Source organism: Macrotis lagotis, chromosome 7, assembly GCF_037893015.1.
Source record: "Macrotis lagotis isolate mMagLag1 chromosome 7, bilby.v1.9.chrom.fasta, whole genome shotgun sequence".
Taxonomy (NCBI): domain Eukaryota; kingdom Metazoa; phylum Chordata; class Mammalia; order Peramelemorphia; family Peramelidae; genus Macrotis; species Macrotis lagotis.
Window position 1 is genome coordinate 73,748,639 of NC_133664.1, and position 14,878 is coordinate 73,763,516.

A 14,878-nucleotide genomic window follows, 5' to 3' on the forward strand; every position below is an offset into this window, starting at 1 on the left:
TGTCTTCTCCCTCTGAAGAGAGAAGTATAGTGGCCTCTGACCCCAACCTTCTGCCTGTCCTCCTAGCAGGAATGAAAGTCTCCGGGAAGCAGAGACTAAAGATGTCTATCTTGATTTCCCTTGAGTCATATGATAGGTCTTGGTAACCACAAGACACTCCTCTGCATTCATACCATTTGGCTTTGGGACAGGGGCTATGCTTACATATCTAGATACATATGGACACACACACACACACATACACACACATATGGTATCCAGTTCTAGTTGTTCATTCAGTTATATTTGACCCTTCATGATCCCATGGACTATGACATGTCAGGTCCTTTTAATCTCTACTATCTCCTAAAGTCTGTCCAAGTTTATGTTTGTTTCCATGACACCTTCTATCCATTTCATCCTCTACTGTCCTCTTCTCCTTTTGCCTTCAATCTTTCCCTCCACCAGAGTCCTATCTTCTCATTATGTGTGGTCAGAGTAATTAAGTTTCAGTATTTGACCTTCCAGTGAATAGTCTGAATTAATTTCTTTTAAGTATTAACTAATTTGATCTCCTTGCTGCTGAGGGAACTCTCAAAAGTCTTCTCCTCCAACACCACAATTTGAAAGCATTGATTCTGTGACACTTACTTTTTCTTATAGTTCAAGTCACAGTCATACATTGCTGCTGTTAAAAAACATAGTTTTCAGTTTTTTGGCAAGGCAGTGTCTGCTTTTTAGTAAGCTGTTCAGATTTGCCATAGCTTTCCTCCCAAGGGACAAGCATCTTTTAATTTCATGGCTGCAACTGCTGTCCACAGTGATAAAATCTGACAGAGCTTCTATTTTTTTTCTCCTTTTATTTGCCAGGAAGTGATGGGGCCAGGTGCCAAGATTTAGGCTGGTTTTTTTTTTTTAAATGTTAAGCCTCAAGACAGTTTTTACAATTTTTTAAGGTTTTTTGCAAGGCAATGGGGTGAAGTGGCTTGCCCAAGGTCATACAGTACACTCTCCTTTTTAAGAAGCCTCATTAAGAAGCTTCTTAATCCTCTTCACTTTCTCTTCTCAGAATAGTATCATCTGCATATTTTAGATTGTTTTCATTTCTCCCAGCAACCTTAATTCTGACTGCTGATTTGTCCAGTCTGGCATTTCTCATGATGAACTCTGTATATAAGTTAAATAAATAAGATGACAATGCACAGATTCCCACTTCCTCCAAACTTATAGCTCCACTGCTAACTTTGAACTATGTATTACCCATTGCTTATTTTACCCATTTAAAATCATTGTGTGAGAGGCTTGATCATTCCCTGGGGAATTTATATATAAGGAAGGCACAATCTCAACACTAGTTAGAGGTTCCGAGAGTCTGGAAGCAGAAGTTGAAACTATCAGAGTCCCTATTTACCTCTGCAGCAGAGAAGGGAATATTGGAGAAGGTTGTCAGCTAGCCAGACATTTCACTGAAGAAAATCTGGCCTTTGATGGAAATTCAGAGAAATATTGTCTTTTCGCCCAACTTCTCCTGATGCCTATTAACAGACAGTATAGTATATTCTATTGTTATCTAAACATTTCTAATTTTCTTCTTCTAGAATCTCAAAGGCTAGGCTTTAACTAGTGAGAGATATAAAAGTTAATTTAGGCAAAGTGCCCAACCTCTGCCTAAATGTTAGAAATTTTTCTAATTAAGTCCTTGGAGTGATTGTGCCTGAGTTCATATTTTTTTTGTCTAAAATAACTCTCTAAAACTGGTGGAGAGGAAGCCACATGGATCATAAGGACTGTTATATCATCACCCAGGCTTAAAACAAAGTAATTATTTTAAGAGGGTTGTTAAAATGAAACAAGGATTTGTGGTCACAAATTTTCTTTATATAAAAGTTATAATGAAAGAACAGAACAAGGAAGTTGGAATATAGTTCTTAAATATACAAAACCAGTACTGAGTGATGCTAACTAGAGCAGAAAGTGACTTTTCTTGATTTAGGCATCTTCCCTCATAGAATAGATGATAAGGAAAATGAAACCCTAGAGGAATGGGAGAAGGCTGCAGGCAATTAATAGAACAGGTGCAAAGGGATGGGGGGAAGAGATCTCACCAATTATCATTCTCATAATATCAGCAGTTTTTTCTTCAAGTCCTGCTTTTGTCTGCTCAGCATTTATACTTTGAAAATTCACAAGTCAGGACTGGATATATTGTTTTGTTCATTATCCAGACTTAAGAAAGTGAGAGGGAAAATATTAATATTGCAGATTAAATTTAAAAGTGTTATTGTACCTTTGTTTTGAAGCTAGTGGTCAAACATTTACCAAACATCCCTGTCTCCGGAATTAGTTTAGGTCTTTGTCATTTTCACCTGGTCTCTTGAAAAACTTTCACCTGGTCTCCCTGCCTCTTTTTATTATTATTATTTTTTTTTAGGTTTTTGCAAGGCAAATGGAGTTAAGTGGCTTGCCCAGGGCCACACAGCTAGGTAATCATTAAGTGTCTGAGGTCAGATTTGAACTCAGGTACTCCTGACTCCACAGCTGGTGCTCTATCCATTGTGCCACCTAGCTTTCCCATTCCCTGCCTCTTTTTGATCCTTTCTTCTACTTAGTAGCAAAAGGTTGTGTTTGTTTTTTTTTAAATCTTAAGTATGGAACTGACCACAACACTTCCCTTATAAAAAAGTTACAGGTGCCTCTAGAATAAAATAGAAACGTCTAAATTTGACATATAAAGCCATTAGCTATCCATATTTATTGCATCTACTCCATTTCAGACAATCTACAGTCTAGCCTGGTGCATGTGCTGTTCTTCCTACATAACATGCTACCTTATGTCTCTGCCTTTGCTTAGACTTTGTTAAGTTGTATTCTCTTCTCTTCTTTTAGGGGATCTTGCTCCTTTCCAAGCTCAACTTACTTTCCACCCCGATGCCTTTTTTTGCATAGATTTAATATTTACTTATATGAATAGATGTTGCAACCTTTGTTTATCATTGAGGGCAGCACCTAATTTGGTTTTGTCTTTATATCCCCAGAGCCTAGCACCTAAGAGGTATTAAATAAATTCTTGTTGATTGACTGATGAAGTATATGACAAACCATGGTCAATTTTTCTTTACTCTATTACAAATTCGAAGATGGAAGGATCGCTTTCCCACAAAATTCCTATTATTTTCAAATCAGCAGCCAGATACTCCTTGGAGTTGAGAATCAGTAGAATTACTCTTTATTTGGCTCATTTAAAGGATTTGATGATGTCAAACACAGCTGTTTTCAGTTGGGAACTCCAGTTCTAGATAACTGAAGTCCACTATCACTACCACATACTCTACAGGATTGGAATATAGTCCCAACATTTCTCAATTAATTCCTTTTTAGGTATATATGGGATCAAAGGATCATAGATTTAGAGAAGGAAGGAACTTAGGGGCCACCTCTCTCATTTTACAGATGAATTAAAAGGTTTCCTATATTCCAAAGAGAGTAAAGAGAAAAAGACAGACATATACAAAAATATTTATACCAGATCTTTTTGTTGTAGCATAGACTTTTTGAAACAAAAACAAAAGAAGTATGGAAATGCCTCAAGAAATTTTGACATATAAATGAAATGGAATATTGTAACACAAAGAAATCACTAAATAGACAGTTTCTGAGGAAAGTAAAAAACTTATATGAACTGATATAGAATAAAGTAAGCAGAACAAAAAGAAAGAAAAAACTAAAAGAGTTTAAAACTCTTTTTTTAAAAATTTTTGCAAGGCAAACTGGGTAAAGTAGCATGCCCAAGGCCACACAGCTAGGTAATTATTAAGTGTCTGAGACCAGATTTGAAACCAGGTACTCTTGGACTCCAGGGTCAGTGCTTTATCCACTGCACCACCTAGCTGCCCTGAGTTTAAAACTCTTGAATGACAAGCCAAAATTCAGAGAATCAAAGATGAAGCATATTACCTATCTCCTGACAGAGGTGATAGTCTCAAAATGTAGAATGAGATATATTTTTATACATGAACAATGAGGAAACTTGCTTTACCTACAAATATTTGTTATAAATGATTATTTGTTAACCAGAGAAAGTCATAGTTAGATTTATATATAATCCCAAGCAATGTCAATTAGTTTACATTCTCAATACAACTATCAGACTCTGGGATTGCTTGTGTTTTGGAATTCTGCTCTCTTAGCAAGATGAAATGATTTCTGTTGACCTTGATATTAATGTGCTCCTATGAAGAGTATTTTTCATTCTGCTCTTATCAAAAATTTGAATACTTTTCTGCTCATCTGATAGTTGGGAAGAAAATAGATTCGCCTCAGAGATTCCTTAAGTCTTCATCCTTTCTGATGTAGAGGGAAAGTTTCTTCTTTTACCCTGTAAAATGTGCTTTTTGTGACCCTAGATTACATAGCAGACATAATTGTGAAATGTCAAATAACCACATGGTGGCACTACAACCTAGAAAATAAAGATATATTAATGCCACAATGTGATAAAAACTGCTAGTAACAATTCTCCAATATTTGAAGTCATATTTTCAATGATCATTAGAACAAAGGTCAGAAGTGATACCATATTATGTGAAAGATTAAAAATGAGATGTGGAATAAAATTGAGATGATTCTAAATTATCCTGTTTAAACAAGTTGCTAAGAGAGACATTAATACTAACCATCACCATGTCCACAGAAAGCTCATCTATGTAGATCAACCAGTGCAGATGGCAGTCTTTCCTCATCTTCTCAGCCTCTGTAAATCTTTTTCACTTCTAACTATAAAATATTCTACCTTAGGCTCTACCTCTTTTCTGCTCGTGTCTTTTTTTTTTTTTTTTTGGCAAGGTACTGAGATTAAGTGATTTGCCCAAGGCCACACAGCTAGGTAATTATTAAGTGTCTGAGGTCAGATTTGAACTCAGGTCCTCCTGACTCCAGGGCCTGTGCTCTATCCACTGTGCCACCTAACTGCCTCCAGTTATATCTTTTAAGTTTTGTGAGAGATTTGTCAATGGTAATAGGCTGAAGCCTATTTATATCCACAATGCATCTCTCTTCATTGCCCTTTTGGCAATATGATTTTGATTTTGGGAGCAATTGTAGTATTCAAGGATTCAAAAACTTAGCACCAATGAAATAATAGTGATTTTTAAAAAAGATGAGCTTTTGTTCCAGAACAACTTGAGATGATTAAAAACACAGTACAATGTGTCATATAAATTTCAGTTTGCTCTCTTCTTATTCAGTTTTGGACTCAACTTTAGATGATGCAGTGGATAGAAAATTGAATCTAGAATCAGGAAGACCTGAGTTCAAATGCAATCTCACTAGCTGCGTGATCTTGGGCAAGCCTCTTTGCCCATTTGCCTCAGTTTCCTCATCTGTAAAAGTGGGATGGAGAAGGAAATGGCAAACCACTACAACATCTATGCCAAGAAAACCCTATATGATGAACAACAATATACCACCTGCCCAATGCATATGACTTGAAAAAATGTGCCCCTAGTTGTCTAAATTCTGTTACTTCACCAAGATATCCTTAATTTGTGTGTAGATTAACCTAATAAATATTTTATAGAAATGGAGAAATATATTGATATTTTCTTGATTGTTCCTTTCAGAAATAAAAAGGAACTTGATGTTTCTAGGTGTCTGATATCATCCTTCCTTTAGATAGCTTGAGATCTTTTTCTTCAGAGTCCTAAAAATTATGTTTACTTAGCAGTTCTTTGAGTCTACTTGGCCCAGTAGAATTGCTCTTCTCAATATTTTTTTCCTTTCCTGCCATTTAAAAATTACTATAAATCACATTGGGGAAGGTAGATTTATAGTCCAATTGTGTTAGCATTACTATCATTGATAGAGAAAATATAGAAGTCTGGATTTACAGTTTTTACCTTTTATCTAATTTCCTAAAATAATCTCCAATGATTTGTTTTACTAAGGTGCCTTATCAAATTTCTTCTGTAAACTCTGACCCAAAGCCCATTGTTTTGGGGTCGTCTTCTTGGTGCAGATGTCTTCTTGCCCTGTATGAAGGGGTGGCCAAGAGGGAAAGGAGTTCAGTTCTTGTCCAGTCTTCGAATTTCAAGCCCAGTTTCAAGAGAGAAAATGGAAGAGGAGGCAACTAGGTGGCACAATGGATAGAACACCAGCCCCTGAGTTCAAATGTGGCCTCAGACACTTAATAATGATCTAGCTGTGTGACCTTGGGCAAGTCATTTAACTCCACTGCCTTATAAAAACAAATTTTAAAAAAAAATGGAAGAGGCCAACCCCACTTCAAGGAAGTGGGAAGACATACAAGGAACTGACAGTCTTCATCATGTCCCTATTTCTAACTTGTTTCAGTAGAAACTAAAGAGAATTTCCACTTGGGTGAGGGTGAGTCTCTAGGGTGAGCTTAGTTTCCTCACTCAGAAAGCTCCTTTACTCTTTTATTGTCTGGTATATATTTTTTCTATATATATCTTTGGTTTCCATTTTGTTTTAATTTGGATAAATGAATTTCTTTCAGATTTATTATGTACGTTCATTGTAGATCTGGTATTTGATAGGAAAGAGATAAAGCCTTGGATTTTGGAATCCTCCTTCCCCCTCCAATAATGATGCAGAGATCAGATGTGAAATTGAATTGCTCATATCCCCTAGCATCTAATAATATTTAAGGAATTAGAGCAATACAATTCTAGTCTGGCATTCCTTTCTATAAAGAAAGCAGGAGGGTGGCCTCTGTCCCCTACTTCCTGCTGCTTCTCCCCCTTCTACCCCCAAAGGTAAATGTTAAAATCTCCCTTAGAAAATGGTAGCAAGAGAAGAATCTAGAAAAGTTCATTCTGCTTCCCTTCAAGGGTGTCACCACAGATATCCCCTGCTATGTATGGGAGGATACGATCCCTTACCACATGTGGGTCATTCTACACTTGTAAATAGTTTTTCTACCTTTCCTCAGTGTTTTTATGAAGTGATACCACTTGTAATCTTCCACAATCCTCCTTTATAAGAGTTTACAGTTAAATTTTGTATTTTAATCTTCTGATGCCCTTGGCAATCATATCAAGTGTCCACTGGTCATAGATGAGCTTTCTATGGGACATGGTGATTATTAGTGTCAATGTCTCTCTCTTAGCAACTTGCTTAAATAAAATAGTTTGGAATTATCTCAATTTTATTCCACATCTCATTTTTATTCTTTTTCATAATGTGGTATCACTTCTGAACTTTATTCTAATAAAGTGGTAGTCTATATAGATAATTCAGAAATAATTCCCTGAATGTCAAGATAAAATAAATTTCAATGAAACATTTATATTCTTCTCCTTTTTGAAAATCAGTTTCTTTGCCCATCTCACCAATTTTTACATCTTTCCCATTTGCCAAGATTTTTCAAAGATCATAGATAACAGTTCAATAATCTTTTGTTATTCTAGATTTAGTTCTCTAGATAGACTTTGGGATTTTAACTCATTGGGTACATTTTGTCATATTTTTACAGTCTTCTATGTATCTTGGTTTTAATTCTCTATTAAATAATTTTGTTTTATTTTTCTTATTCTGTTGATCAATGGAGTAATCCTCAAATTGAAACAAGACTCCTAAGTATATAAGGAATCCTGAGGATTACATAATGGCTTAGAAAATCATATATTAACTATACCTATGTTCTCCTAAATTTTTATTCAATTTGTAAAATGTTTCCCAATAGCATTTTAATTTGATTTCCCAGAGCAGTTTGACCACATAGAATAAAAGAAGAAATTGATGAAGAGTTCAGAAAAAATATACCAAAAACATAATAATAATAGACCACAGTTGTTGAAACATTTGTTGAATGTTTCAGTATAAAAACTGACTCTTTCAGTTCTAAATCTATCATTTAAGGATATCATCTTAGATTCAAAGGCATTGCTTCCAGGAAAATGAAGGCAATGATCAGTATTCTGCCTGGTCAAACTGCATATGGAGAACTGTATTGACTTAAATTTACAAATGTTAAATTAATAAACATTTATTGACTATCTCATTGATGGAGTTTAGAAATGATGTATTTTAGAAATGATATTGATAAGCCTGAAAATGTTCAAAGTAGAATAACCATGATTGCAAAAAGTCTTAAGGTCATATTATGTGAGGATCTGACCTTCTTAATTCCCCAAAACAATATTCTCTTTGCTATCTCTACACCCTTGTACAAATTGTCTCCTATAGCCTCTGTATCATTTTTGCCTCGAAGAATTTCAACTCTTTTTTGAAGTTCAGTACAAGAATTATATCTGCATGAAGTCTTTTCTGATTACTAATGCCCTCCCCCTGGAAATTACTTTTTGAATATTGCTATTTTTACTTTTCTATATTCATGTAATTTCTTTTCTACCAATCTTTTTTGCAAGGTTTTGAATTTTACAATTTTTCCCCTCCCTCCCTTCCCTCCCCTCCCCCCAACAGATAGTCTTTACACATATAATTTCTTTTCAAGAGGATGCAAACTTTTTAAGGTTGGAAGCTTTTTCCATATGTATCAATGTCATGCCATTGCCTGTCATAGATAAATACTTGTTGGATGAATTTTGCTGTTCCATCCAATTCTTCATGTCTACATTTGGGATTTGGGATTTGGGGAATTTTCTTGGTGGAGATACTGAAAGCAATTTGCCATTTCCTCCTACAGCTTATTTTATAAGTGGGGAAACTGAGGCAAACAGTTATGTGTCTTGCTCAAGGTCACATTTGAACACAGAAAATGAGTATTTGTGATTTTAGGTCTGGCAATCTATCCTCTGTGCTACATAGGTGTCCATTTGGATCAGTGGAGATCAAGTTTATTCTGGAGAAGAGAAAGTTGGGTTCAAGTATTTAAATGGTTGTCACATGGAAAAATCAGGAGACAAATTTAGGTTTTGTGTTAGGAAAACCTCTGTAACAATTAGAGATGTCCAAAAATGGAATTGGGCTGTCTAGGGAGATAAGTAGGATCCCTCTGACTGCATATTTTCAAGCAGAGGTTGGATGTCCCCTTAACAAATGTGTTATAGTAGAGATTTTCAATTTGGGGTTGGACTAGTAACACTGTCCAATCCAATTCTAAAATTCTGATCATAGAAGAGTAATTCTTATTGAGTACTGCATTAAGATGAATAAATGAGAAAGTAAAATCGTGGTGAGATTGTGTCTCTGACCAAAGAGCTGGTATTCATATTCATTGAATACTTAGAGAAGTCAACAAGAATGCTTTTTGGACTGATGTTGATAAGAAAACAATATACTTATAGGATAATGCACTGAACCCTAAATTGAGAGAGATTGGGGAAGGGGAAGGGGAGCAATTACATAAGCCCTAATGCCTCCTTATGCTATGAAATACTAGTGGAAAAGAACAGTGATAAAAAACTAAAGATCAGATTTTGTCTTACCCAGCTCATCTGAAGTTTGTATTTCTCAAAATGTTTCATATGTCCTAGTGAAGAGGATTACTGGAGATTGATTAGGGGAATACGAGACTTGTCTGACAACAGAGTGAGAGTATCATAATGATATCATCATCATCATCATCATCATCCATTGTGTCATAGAACAATTAGTAATCTCAGAATTAGATGATCTAGTTTCAAACTCCAACTCCCAAACTTTACAGAATCTCAGATTTGGAAAAGAATTTAAAAGCCGTCTAGACTAACCCTGGCACAAATTGGAATCAGCTCTACAGCATCTGACCTCTAGGGAACTCTTTCACTGGAGGTAGTCTGTTCCACTTATGGAAAATTTTCCCTTATCTTTAGTTGAAATCTATCTCTCTACAACTTTTAGTCACTACTCCTAGTTTTACACTTTGGGGCCAAGCAGAACAAGTCCAAAACTGAATATAACCCTTCAAATTCTTATATAGTAGACAAGAGTTCAAACTTTAGTCTTTAAGAGTATGCTCTGAATGTTCAGAGGATGCAGTTCCCTTACTGACTTTGGAATAGGTGTAAATATTCTGTAGTTGGTTCTGGGCTGTTAACCATATTATGGTTTTGTTGATTGACTGTGTAACTGGAACTAAAATATATTTTAAAAGGCATTAGTCATTCAGGGCCACTATCTCAGAGTGGACTCTGTCTAGACTGTCTGAAATTGGGGAAGGATAAATTGGGCATAGACAGAACCTAAGCCCTTTCTCATCTGATGAGGTCACTTGAACCTATGACTGCTTCTGTTTCTGTTATGTCCATTCTTTTCTACTTTTATACAAAATTGATTGGAGATGTATACTACTTTATGGTATATTGGGATAGTCATGAGAGTGAGTCAGAGTCCCAACTGATATTAGTTTTAAATCAAACAATGATGAGTAAAACCCCAAAGAACCTGTTTTGTCCTGCCTGTAGTAGCAGAGCTATGGAGCTATGCCACATTTGGAAGTGACCTTGGTGGAGTGTATGCTATGGAGAAATTAGACTGTTTTTGCCCATTTCCCCCAGAAACTAAGGTTGTATAGGCCAAAGTATGCCCCCAGGTGTTAGAGAGAAATGTTTATAACTCTATTGTTGCTATATTTTAAAAGTAAATACACCTTTATTCAAGCTAATTATGTTAATTGATTGCATAGAATTGGGGCTCTAGTCACTGAGAAGTGAGAGTAAACCTGTGGAATGGAAGCTTAAAGCCAATAAAGTTTGAGAAAGAAATCCTCCGAGGGTACCCCAGCCCTAAATGCTTAGGAAGATGTTATCTTTCTTACTCTAGAAATATAACTTCAGAGAATCATTATATTAAAGGTAAATCTCATTTCTCACCTATGTCTTCTCCCCTTGAGAGCAGGGATTGTTTTTGTTTTCATAACACCACTGATTAAAACAGTACTTGGAACAGAGCAGGTACTTGATAAATGATTTTGGATATGATTTGACTTCTTTGCTCCAGAACAAAATTTATCTAATCCTAAAAAATGATCGTTTAATAATTTCATCTCTAACCATCTTGTCATCCTGTTCACTCTCTTCTGAACATGCTTTAGTTTCCTAATCTCACTCTTAAAATGCAGTATGCAAATATGTCCTTTGGATGCACCATATATATATACCTGTAAGTCATTTCACCTTTCATAGATCCATTTTCTCTTCTGTAAAATGAGAATAATGATACTTATAAGACATGCTTGGCAGTTTTGCATGTGTGCAAATTTTAAATGCTATGAAACGTGAGTAATTATTTTCCCATTTATACTAAGAAGGTATACTTCCCTTTTCTTGATTTATCTCGTTATCAACTTTTTTTTTAGGTTTTTTTGCAAGGCAATGGGGTTAAGTGGCTTGCCCAAGGCCACACAGCTAAGTAATTATTAAGTATCTGAAGTTGGATTTGAACTCAGGTCCTCCTGACTCCAGGGCCTGTGCTCTATCCACTGTGCCACCTAGCCGTCCCTCATCATCAACTTTTTAAAAGGAGACTTTTAATGAGTTTAGGATTTATTGCAAGAGTCAGTTCATACTGAACTTTAGCTGAAATAATGTTTTTACAGGTGCAACCATACTCTTGTATCTACCAAAGCCAATATGGTATTGTGGACCTTCTGCCTGATCTTAGAGTAAGGAAAAATTTGGTTCAGATTTTACCTTGAACACTTGGAAAATTACTTAACTTCTCTCAACCTCAACTTTTTTTAAAAAAAAAAATAAGTCTTTATTGTTATTTTCTGCTTATTGCATCACCATTGTGTCCCACATAAATCTCCCCATTTCCTTCCCTGAGAGCTATTACATATGTCAAATGGTTTGGGGGTTTTTTGGAGAGGAAAAAAAAAAGTCAGTGCAACTGATTGATACATTGAAAAGATTCAAAAACATGTGCAATCTGTGGACCTCTCACCTCCAAGAAGGGGTAGGTTGGGGATGTTGTTTCATACCCTTTATTCAAGTCCAATTTCATCTTTGTAATTTATTTACTTTTGATTTTTTTTTTTGGTGTGTTCTTTCCATTTACATTGTTGTTACTGTGTATACTATTTTCTTGACTTAGCTTACTTTATTTTGCATCAGTTCATATGAATCTCACCATGCTTCTCTGTATTACTCACAATCATCATTTCTTACAGCACATTTCTTATATTCTTGCAAGAATATAATATTTTTGCAATATTGCATTCATGGACTACAATCTGTTTAGTTATTCCCCACAAAAAGAATTTCTATAAATATTTTGAAATATAAGGGCACTTTTTTTCTTACTGATCACTTTTTGGGGTCTAAGTTCAGTAATGGAGTCTTTGGTTCAAAGAATATGGACATTTTAGCTACTTTATTTGCAAAACTCCAAATTGCTTTCCAAAATGGTTATACCACTTCATAGCTTCACCAACAGTGTACATATTTTCCTCTGACCCTTCCAATATTGACAGTTGCCTTTTTTTGGTCTTTTGGCCAATATTCAGCTATAAAATAATATTGTGGGGTGGTTTTGATTTGCATTTGTATTAATTATGATTTGGAGCATCTTTTCATATGACGGATATTTTCCAGTTCTTTTGAGAATTGCTTGTTCATATTTTTTGACCATTTATCTTTTTAGGATATGTCTATTAGTCTGTGTATCCATACATACATGCATGCATACATATGTATAATTGTTTATATATCTTGAATACCAAATTTTTATCAGAGAAATTTGATATAAAGATTTTTTCCCCATTTTCCATTCTCCTTGAAGCATTAATGCTGTCTGCACAGAAGCCTTTAGGTTTCAAGTTGTCAAAGTGATCTATTTTATGTTTCATAATTATGTTTATTTTTTGTTTAGTTAAAAATACATAACATCCATAAATATGAGACTTGTATGATTTCTCTTCCATTTTATTGATCTTCAATATAAAGGTTGGATAGTGATTTAGAATGTATTGTGATGTGTAGTGAAAGGTGTTGGTATAAGCTTAATTTCTGACAGATTGCTTTTAAGTTTTCTAGAAATTTTTTTATCAAATAGGGAATTTTTTCCTAGATAACTTGTTTTTCATTTTATCAAATACCAGATTACTAAGTTCTATTATTTCTAAAATCTCCCTTGTCTAATTTGTTCCATTCATCTGGTTTTGATAACTGCACCTTTATTATAAAATTTGGGTTCTGAAAGTGCTACTACCCTTTTACTCTTATCCCTTTTATTTATATCCCTTGACATTTTAGATCTTTTGTTTTGCCAAATGGATTGTGTTACTATTTTATCAAACTCTACAAAGTATCCTCTTAGTAATTTGATTAGTATATTAAAAATGAAATTACTTTTTATACTATTGTCATTTTTATTCTATTGACATAGCCTTGCTATGAGCACTGAATATTCCTCCAGCCATTTATTTCTTTAATGAGTGATTTGTAATAATCTCTATAAATCCCTTATGTACTTTAGAAAGTTGATTTCCAGATATTTTGCACATTTTATAATTATTTGGATTTCCTTTTCTATTATTGTTTGTGTTTTTGGTATTATATAGAAATACTGTTGACTTTTGAGATTTTATTTTGTATCCTGAAGCAATAATTGTGTCAGGTGATGTCATTGCTGATTTTCCATGGTGTTTTAAGCAAATTAACATATCATCAGCAAACAGGGATAGCTTTAGTTCCTCTTTAACTATCAGTATTGCTTTATTTCCTCTTGTTTTATTGCTATTAGCATTTTTGTAATTATGTTAAATAATAATGAGTAGGAGAAGTTCTAGTGTATCCACATTGCATATATTGCTTGTTGGGGTTTTTCATGTTTTTTATTTCCCACTTGATCATAATGATTAAATCATTGTTTGATAGGATTTTGTTTAAAAATTTTAAATCTACAGTAACTGGCCTATAATTTTCTTTCTGTGTTTTATCTTTTCCTGGTTTAGGTATTAGGACTTTATTTGACTCATAGAAGACTCTGGTAGAATCCTTTCTTTCTCAAATTTTTAGAATAATTTGTGAAGTATGGGTACTGATTATTCTTTAAGAGTTTGATAGAATTCTCCTAAGAATCCAAAAGGTCCAGGAGGTTTTTTCACCCTATGGTAGTTCCTTTATGGATAGATTTTCTTTCCTGAGATTAGATTATATAAGATCTCTATTTGATCTGATAGTTCAGGTACTTTGTATTTTTGAAGGTATTTCTCTTTTTTTTCTTTTATATTTTTAGTTTTGATATAACCACATAATATGTTCTTAGTATTCTTTTTATTTATTCTGGCTTTCTCGTGAATTAATTCACTTTAATCATTATCTATTTTATTAATTTGATTTTCTTTTAATAAGATATCAACTGTCTTTAAAAAAAGCTCATATTTATTACTCCTATGGGCTTTTTTCCCAATTTATCTATTTTCCCTCTAATTTTTAATATATCCTCCTTTGTGCTTATTTTAGGTTTATTTGTTAATTTTCTAATTTTTTAAAATACATATTCAGCTCAATAATTTTTGGTTTTTCTACTTTGTTAAAATATGATTATTAAGATATGATTTTACTCTAGGACCATTTTAGCTGCATCTTAGAAATTGGCACAGATTGCCAGACCTGGAAACAGGAAGAGACCTGAGTTCAAATTCAACATTATATACTTATTAACTATACAATTCTGGGCAAGTCTTTTAATCCTATTTGTCTCAGTTTCTTCCTGCTTAAAAATGAGCTGGAGTAAGAAATGACAAATCTCTCCAGTATCTTTGCCAAGAAAATCCCAGATGGGGTCATGAATAATTGGACACAACTCAAGAACAGCAACAAAACATTGTTTCATCATTATCATTTTCTTTACATCATTATTGTTTCCCGTCACTATTATTGTCTTCTGTCACTATTGTGTTGTATTATTTGTCTTCTTGAAAATAGCTCCTTTATGAACTAAGGCATTGGAGCATACAAGTTTATTTCTGATATTGATTTATGATTTTAAAATT

At 34.1% G+C, this 14,878-nt stretch overlaps 1 protein-coding gene across 1 annotated transcript in view; it reads right to left on the reverse strand.

The window, feature by feature from the left end:
• Nucleotides 1-9,463, reverse strand: part of CUL2 (cullin 2) — a 190,413-nt gene extending 180,950 nt beyond the window's left edge. Inside the window, exon 1 of the mRNA XM_074193162.1 lies at nucleotides 9,387-9,463. The gene's annotated coding sequence lies outside the window, so the exon portion shown is untranslated. The remainder of the gene's footprint in view (nucleotides 1-9,386) is intronic.
• Nucleotides 9,464-14,878: the final 5,415 nt, after the last annotated feature.